Raw genomic sequence first — 8771 nt, forward strand, 5'->3', positions numbered from 1 at the left:
AAGGAAAGAAAGGAAAGAAAGGAAAGAAAGGAAAGAAAGGAAAGAAAGGAAAGAAAGGAAAGAAAGAAAAGAAGAAAGAAAGAAAGCCAGCCAGGTGTGGAAGCACATGCCTGTGGTCCCAGCTCATCCAGAGGCTGAGGCAGGAGGATGCTTAAGCCTGGGAGGGCAAGGCTGCAGCGTGTCATGATTGCACCATTGCACTCCAGCCTGGGCAACAGAGTGAGACCCTGCCTCAAAAAAATAAAACCAGTGGGAGGCTGAGGTGGGTGCATCACTTGAGGTCAGGAGTTCAAGACCAGCCTGGGCAACATGGTGAAACCCCATCTCTACTAAAAATACAAATATTAGCCAGCCATGATGGTGCACGCCTGTAATCCCAGCTACTTGGGAGGCTGAGGCAGAAGAATTATTTGAACTTGGGAGGCAGAGGTTGCAGTGAGCCAAGATTGCACCACTGCACTCCAGCATGGGCAACAGAGCAAGACTCTGCTCAAAATGATAATAATAATAAAAGAATTAATAGCTAGTAGTACAAATCCCCATGAATTTGGTAAACACCAACAATGTCTTAAGCACCCTGAACATAAAGCATAGGCATACCTTCCATTTTCAGTACCCAAGTCACTCTCCTCTTTTGTTTTCATCATTCTGATATTAAGGAACAGATTTCAGTCTTGAGAGTGAGCAACTTCCTTTTGCCACTGAGTATAACATAAAGGAACAGAATGATGACTAGCACATACCAGAACAAAAACAAACAAAAAACCAAAAAGATAAGGTCACACCAAAAGAAGAAAGAAAAGAGTACAGAAGAAATAAGGGTCACTGTGAAGGGCTCATTCAGGTAAAATGTCAAGGTTTTCATTTATGTTGATCGCAATTTATGAATAGCATCACTTGGCTAGGCGCAGTGGCTCACGCCTGTAATCCCAGCACTTGGAAAGGCCGAGGCGGGCAGATCACGAGGTCAGGAGATTGGGACCATCCTGGCCAACATGATGAAACCCCATCTCTACTAAAATAAAATAAAGTAAAAAAAAAATAGCCTGCGTGGTGGTGGAGCACACCTGTGGTCCCAGCGACTCAGGAGGTTGAGGCAGGAGAATTGCATGAACCCAGAAGGCAGAGATTGCAGTGAGCTGAGATCGCGCCATTGTACTCCAGCCTGGCGACAGAGTGAGACTCCGTCTTAAAAATAATAATAATAATACCATCACTTACATTTTCCACTGCTGTGTTCAGCATGAACTAGGTTTCTGTGCACTTGGGGGCCAGGGCAATGCATAGTGTGAGAACTGGCAACCTACTTGTGGAAAATCTGCATCAAACAGTGCTCCTCCCTTCCTGGAAGCCCCCGGTATAGGGAAACAGGGACAAGACCGCCAAGCAAACTAAGTTTAAGCACACTCTCACATAAGCCTTGTGGGAAGTAGAAAAATTCCTCTTTAAAGTTTCCTTTCTTTTTAAAGAAAAAAGGATAAGTGTTCCAATAACTCTTTGTTAAGCCCTATTCTATGTAGCTGTTAAACATGCCATGTTTACTGGCACGTAGTACATTCTATGTCCTTGTACTTTAACCAAGATATCCCTGTTGGACATGCGAATCCAACAAGACACAATGTGGAACTCTTATAAGAACACTGGGCTGGGCGTAGTGGCTTATGCCTGTAATCTCAACACTTTGGGAGGCTGAGGGGGGAAGATCATTTGAGCCCAGGAGTTGGAGGCCAGCCTAGGCAACATGGCAAAACCAACCTCGTCTCTACTGAAAAAAAAAAAGAGAGAGAAGAAAGAGAAGGTAGGTGAGGTTGCTGCCCTACAGAATCCTTTTTAAAAATTTGTCACTATCAGATATCCTACCTAATGGATGCACTCCAAACAGATCCTTAGCAGAGACTCAGCAGAGACTCACATCTGGTCTCCTGTTTTTCTGTTCCACAGCACCAAGAGCAAACATCAGTATCATCTTTTCTCTTATTTGCTTCATATCTCTCTCCTTTTTCTTTTCTTTTTTAAATTTTTAAACAGTCTTGCTCTGTTGTCCAGGCTGGAGGGCAGCGGTACAATCTCGGCTCACTGCAACCTCTGCCTCCCAGGTTTAAGCAATTCTCCTGCCTCAGCCCACCAGGCAGCTGCAATTACAGGTATATGCCACCATGCCCGGCTAATTTTTTGTATTTTTAGTAGAGATGAGGTTTCATCATGTTGGCCTGGTTGGTCTCAAACTCCTGAACTGATGTGATCTGCCCACCTTGGCCTCCCAAAGTGGTGGGAGTACAGATGTGAGCCACCATGCCCGGCCTTATTTGCTTCACCTCTAACACAGATATGGGGACTGTGGGCTGGAACTGAGGAAGAAACAAAGGAATTGTCTCTTATTTCCTCCCTCACCATGCGCCAAATCAGGGACCCACATTATTCCTGGACATAATCCTAAGGCAGTCATTCTGAGGAGAGAAGCAGCATCCAAACAGCTGTTCTTTTGCCAAAGAATAAGTGCCAGGCCACGGCAGCACAGGGCGCCCAGTGAGACTGATGGGTAGGTGACCATACATTTAGAAACAAGAGAACAGAGAATGGGAATGATGTAGAAGGAAGATTTCTTCCAATCTGAACCCTCAGAGACTCAAGGAAAATGAGATCCATTGACTTCTTTTGAATCAAGATATATAGGAAACTCTGAGAAAAAGCCATGAAATGAGCCAGATGGCCTTTGGTCCCCTGCTCCCATACCCAGTGCTGTGTACCCAAAGGGGACTTTCAGTAGGGTACCCCAGTTTCAGTACTCCCTTCCTCTCCGTCTCAGCACTCACCCCCAAACAGCTGGCCATCAGGCTGGTCTCAGCTAGCGTGCCACTGGAAGGTGATGGGTTAAAAAGTTTTTTTTCCAGTGGACACTCTGTGTAGCACAGTTTCTTAAAAGACTGATTGGTAGAATTTCAGACTTCTTGGTGTGGGCTAATGGGAAAGAGTTTTTAGAGGAGTCACTTAGAAACGTTTAATTCCGGCCGGGCGCGGTGGCTCACGCCTGTAATCCCAACACTTTGGGAGGCCAAGGCGGGTGGATCACGAGGTCAAGAGATATAGGCCATCCTGGCCAACATGGTGAAACCCCATCTCTACTAAAATATTAAAATTAGCTGGGTGTGGTGGCGCGTGTCTGTAGCCCCAGCTACTCAGGAGCCTGAGGCAGGAGAATTGCTTGAACCCAGGAGGCGGAGGTTGCAGTGAGCCGAGATTGCGCCACTGTACTCCAGCTTGGCGCCTGGTGACAGAGCGAGACTCTGTCTCAAAAAATAAATAAATAAAAAATAAAAAGAGAGAGAGAGAAAAAAGAAATATTTAATTCCTGCCAGGTAAGCAATCACCAACTTACAGGTAAAGTAGGCTTTGCCTAATCATGACTCTAGGCACGGATCTTTTTATTTAAAGGCAGCCTCTGTGCTTCCTAGACCACTTATTTTTCAATCTATAACTTAAATATTAAACCAGAATATTATGAACCATTGCATTTTTGTCATTTTTGTGTTGAAACTATCTAAAGATAGCCAATGTCTCTACTCTTAGAAAAAGTTCCTACTTTGACTAACACGTGGGCGGAGGAGGAAATTTCCATTTACCTTTGCTTAGAAATATGAGCCTGTTTGGATCTCTCAGGTTTCCATAAAAACTGACAAATCAAAATAATGAGTTCGCTGCAATAAATAAGGTATTTTGTGTATAAATATTTAGTGGCAAAATGTGAGTGCTAGAATTTCAAAAATGGTTAAAATAATGGTGGTAAATCCTCAACTGCTGTGAAAACAAGACGCAGCTTGCTGAACAGGGAATGAACAATCTTCAAATGCCATGTTATCCAAGAATGCTGCCCTATTTCAGAAATTCCATTAAACTTACTTAAAATGAACCAGTAACAAAGATTCATAGAATGTTAAACCTAGAAGATATCTTAAACTTTATTTAATATGACACACTCATGGGAAACCTGAGACCCACAGAGTCCCGACAGTTTCACTTATGAGTTGCTTATGTGGAACTTGGAACAGATTTCTCCATAGGAATAATATGGTATCAGCCTGGGCAACATGGCAAAAACCCATCTCTATACAACAAATGGTGGTGTGCACCTGTGGTCCCAGCTACTCAGAAGGCTGGGGTGGGAGGAACGCTTGAGCTTAGGAGGTTGAGACTGCAGTGAGCTGTGATTGTGCCACTATATTTCTGCCTGGGTAACAGAGGGAGATCCTGTCTGAAAGAAGAAAGAGGGCGAGAAAAGGAAGAAGGGAGGAACAGAGGAAGGAAGGGGGGACCGAGGAAAAGAGGGAGGAAGGGAGGAAGGAAGGAAGGAGGAAGGGAGGGACAGAGGAAGGAAGGAGGGAGGGAGGAAGGAAGGAGGGAGGGAGGGAGGAAGGGAGGGACAGAGTAAGGGAAGAAGGAAGGAGGAAGGGAGGGAGGAAGGGAGGGAGGAAGGAAGAAGTAAGGGAGGGAGGGAGGGAGGGACAGAGGAAGGGAGGAAGGTAGGAGGAAGGGAGGGAGGGAGGAAGGAGGGAGGGGAAGGAGGGGAAGAAGGGGAAGGAGGGAAGGTGGGAAGGGAGGGATAAATGTTGGTTAAAGCATCAAATACTGCCTTCTCCTCACTGAACAATGTTTTATACTTGAACTGCATTGTTTTCTACTATTGTTCACTGCAAGCGTATACATTTAATCTACATTCTAGGTGCATATGAGCAATTTACTACCATTCCTAACATCATGTCAGAGGGAAAACATGGCCCCCAGAAATGGGTGTATGGAGGCGCTTCCAACTTCTGTAAAAAGCTAGAATGTTTTTGGTTCCAAGATAAGTTACAGAATATCTTCTCTACTGGACTAACAATAAGGACATTTATGTGTTCCTGTAACCGGAAGTTCAGAGCAGAATTGGCTTTGGAGTCACCTTAACCAGGACCTCCTGCCACATTTCTCTGCCACCCCCTTTCACATGCCTCTCTCATTCTTTGGATTTCATCTTTAAGTTGCTTTTCTCGGGTGGCAAAAGGAACACAATGGTTCCTGCACATCCTGGCATGCAGTGGAAGGGAGGAAAGCCCTGTCACAGGATCCCAAGTAGGAGTCCTTAGATTCACCTTGACTGGACCCCGTAAGTCACATGCCCACTCCTGAACCAATGGCCCTCAGTGGGAAATGGAATGAGCCGATTGGTTTAGCCAATCATGTGTTAGGTTGAGATCTCTTCCCAAAGTACATGGGTGACGATGTAAACTAACATAAAAATGTGAGTTCATTGAGATGGTTGAAGGGGAGAATGGATAGATAACCCACCATGTCCACTGAACTGTCTCTCTCCATAGCCAACAACTGCAGGGGAGGTACTGGGTGGCAGAGCTGAGGAAGCTAGATTATCCCAGGCAGGCACACAAGTGTGGGGAGCAGAGAAGCAAATGGAAGGATTCTACTTCTCTTTACCCTACCCTAGAGAACACTCTACCCTCGCCCTCGAGAAGCTTCAGACCATAGACATCCACCCTCTGTCTCAAATCCCAGCTACATAGACTTTCACTCCAGTTTCAAACTTTAGGATCCGCCACCACCACCAGAAAGAAAAATATCCATAGAAACATACATTTTTCCTGCATAATTTAGAAGCATCTATGTGTCTTCTATCTTCCTCTCAACTCTACTTCCTTGCCAAAGAGAAATACAGTGGCTCTAGAAATATACAGTAACTCATTCTTGGTCCCCGACACAGTAGCTTTGGTGCTCACTGACTTCGCAGCATGCCTTGGGAAGAAATCATGGTGACTTTGAACCCACTTTTTAATGGTTTGTCTTTAGTTAATCATGCAATGAGAATTTATAAAGTTAACCATCAGACGATCTAAAGAAACCTACAAAAAAAAATGGAATGGATTAATACTGCTTTCCCAAGTACCCTCACATTAATAAAAGTAAGTTTCCCTAGCTTTCTACAGAATATCCTTCTCTTTTTAGCTTATTATGGTCACAGTGTTCATTTAGGAGGCGTGAAGCCGTAGAAGGATTGCGATTAGAAAATAAACTGGAATTAGGGCTGGGTGGGGTGGCTCACACCTGTAATCCCAACACTTCGGGAGGCCGAGGCAGGCAGATCACAAGGTCAGAAGATCATGACCATCCTGGCTAACATGGTGAAACTCCGTCCTACTAAAAATACAAAAAATGAGCCAGGTGTGGTGGTGTGAGCCTGTAATCCCAGCTACTTGGGAGACTGAGGCAGGAGAATCACTTGAACTCGGGAAGCAGAGGTTGCAGTGAGCCAAGATCACGCCACTGCACTCTAGCCTGGGCGACAGAGTGAGACTCCATCTCAAAACAACATCAACAAAAAAAGATAAGATGAGAAGCTGGAATTAGGTGCATGACAATCAATAACAAAATGAAAGTAAAATCAAGAAAGGGCTAATTACTCAGCCTTTTCAGCAAAATAAAGAGTGCATTCAGTCTCACTCACACTGTACACCTAAACTCCCAATGTCTAAAATGGTGGTTTCCCACTGAGTGACTGGCTTAGAGCCTAGGACTCCATCTCTAGAATTTTCACAGGGTTTTGCGCAGAATCGCCTTTACTTGACTGGAGGCCTGGAAATAAACCGTATTGTTAAGGGTTAAATTTAAAACAGTCCAGCTATTCTCTGGCAATCACACTACTATGTTCGTGTTTATAATGGCTTACAGTCACTTTAAATGCTGACTGTCTGTGCCGTACCACGGGGCTGCAGTGAAACTCGGTGCCTGCGGAAGGCCCTGAGTGAAGTTTCCATTCTAACGTCTGGTCTACCCGTCTCTGCGGCAACTGAAATGCCGGTCTCTGAGGTCAAATGCACAGCAGAAAAAGACATCTGCCGGAATGCAATATTCTTTGTAAGAATGGCAAATAATTTTTGAAAGTGTTGGCTTTCGTGGAATATTATTGTTGAAAATAAAGTTTTTGTTTCGGAATGAAACACACAGATACCTCAAAGTAGAAGTGAATGCTACCTTTTTCAAAGTGACTCTTTTGACTGATTCCTCTCACAAATATTTACTCCTAAGTAACACGATATTATATTTTGTTTTTGTTTGAAACAGGTCTTGCTCTGTCACCCAGGCTGAGTGCAGTGGTGCGATCTCAGCTCATTACAGCCTCAACCTCCTGGGCTCAAGCAATCCTCCCCCTAAGTATCTGGGACTACTGGTGGGCACTCCCATCCCCAGTCGATGTTCGTATTTTTTGTAGAGAGAGGGTTTCGCCATGTTGACCAAGCTGGCTTTGAACTCCTGGATGTAAGTGATCCTCCTGCCTAGAGCCTCTCAAAGTGCTGGGATTCCAGGTGTGAGCCACCGCTCCCATCTAATTTTATATTGTATTTATTTATTTATTTATTTGAGACAGAGTTTAGCTCTTGTTACCCAGGATGGAGTGCAATGGCGTGATCTTGGCTTACTACAACCTCCGCCACCTGGGCTCAAGCAATTCTGCCTCAGCCTCCCAAGTAGCTGGGATTACAGGCATGCGCCAGGACACCTAGTTAATTTTTTTATTTTTAGTAGAGACAGGGTTTCATCATGTTAGCCAGGCTGGTCTTGAACTCCTGACCTCAGGCTATCCACCTGCCTCAGCCTCACAAAATGCTGGGATTACAGATATGAGTCACCGTGCCCAGCTGATTTTATCTTTTGCAAAGAAACAATCATTTTAAATTTGGAGTTAAGAATAAAGTGACAACAATCAGCATAATGATATTAACAGTGTTGTGTTATTAGTAGTTGAATTTCAGGTATTGATTCTTGGGACCATGAACTTCTAGTTTGCCATGGCCTGACGCTCCTTGGCTTTCTCTCACAAGTTTTTTAAAAAAGGACCAATGCTTTCTGGCTAGTGCTCTCTGCTGTTTAAATTGAGGTTTCAAGGCATGTTTTCCAAATTATGTACTCACCTATGATTGACTTGACCCTTCACAGGGATTGAGACAGGAGGAAAACAGGTATTTGCTGTAAGCTGGAACATGCTGAAAGCTGTTTAAATGGAAGGGGCTGTATCCAACCCCTCGGTTTCCCAACTCTCAGTGTTTCAGATATATGGGCACTAGCAAGTGGGCTTAAATGAATATAATCTTTTTGTAAAGTAACTTGATAATCAGCTTTAATAGAGAGCTTATTGAGTAACGTTACGACATTATTTCCAGGGGCAACAACTCCTGAAGAACATAGATGTTCAGAAACATAAGAATAGTTAATTATAGCACACCCACACAACAGGTCATTCTATCGCCATTAAAAACATGTCTTTGGGGTGGGGCGTGGTGGCTCACGCCTGTAATCCCAGCACTTTGGGAGGCCAAGGCGGGTGGATCACGAGGTCAAGAGATAAAGATCATCCTGGCCAACATAGTGAAACCCCCCTCTATATTAAAAAACAAAAAAACCATGCCTTTGCAGAGTATTTAAAGAATGGGAAAATGCTCATCTTTATGGTGTAATCATCTCTATGGCCAGTAAGGTCATGGAGAGCTTTATTTTCTCTTTTTTGTATATGTGACTTTCTCTATTTTACAAGTTTCTTTAATAAGTGTGTATTGTTATTTGAAATTAAAAAAAAAAAAAAATCAGGAAGGCCCAGGCTGGGTCCTCACCCTGGGTATGAAGTCAGTCTGGCTGTCAGTGGGTCAGCAGGTCAGTCAGCAAATATTTATCCAGTGCCTACTTTGTGCCAGGCACGGAAACAAACACTGGAAACACAAATGACTTAAAAA

The sequence above is a fragment of the Cebus imitator genome, unplaced genomic scaffold (assembly GCF_001604975.1).
Source record: "Cebus imitator isolate Cc_AM_T3 unplaced genomic scaffold, Cebus_imitator-1.0 Scaffold12, whole genome shotgun sequence".
Taxonomy (NCBI): Eukaryota; Metazoa; Chordata; class Mammalia; order Primates; family Cebidae; genus Cebus; species Cebus imitator.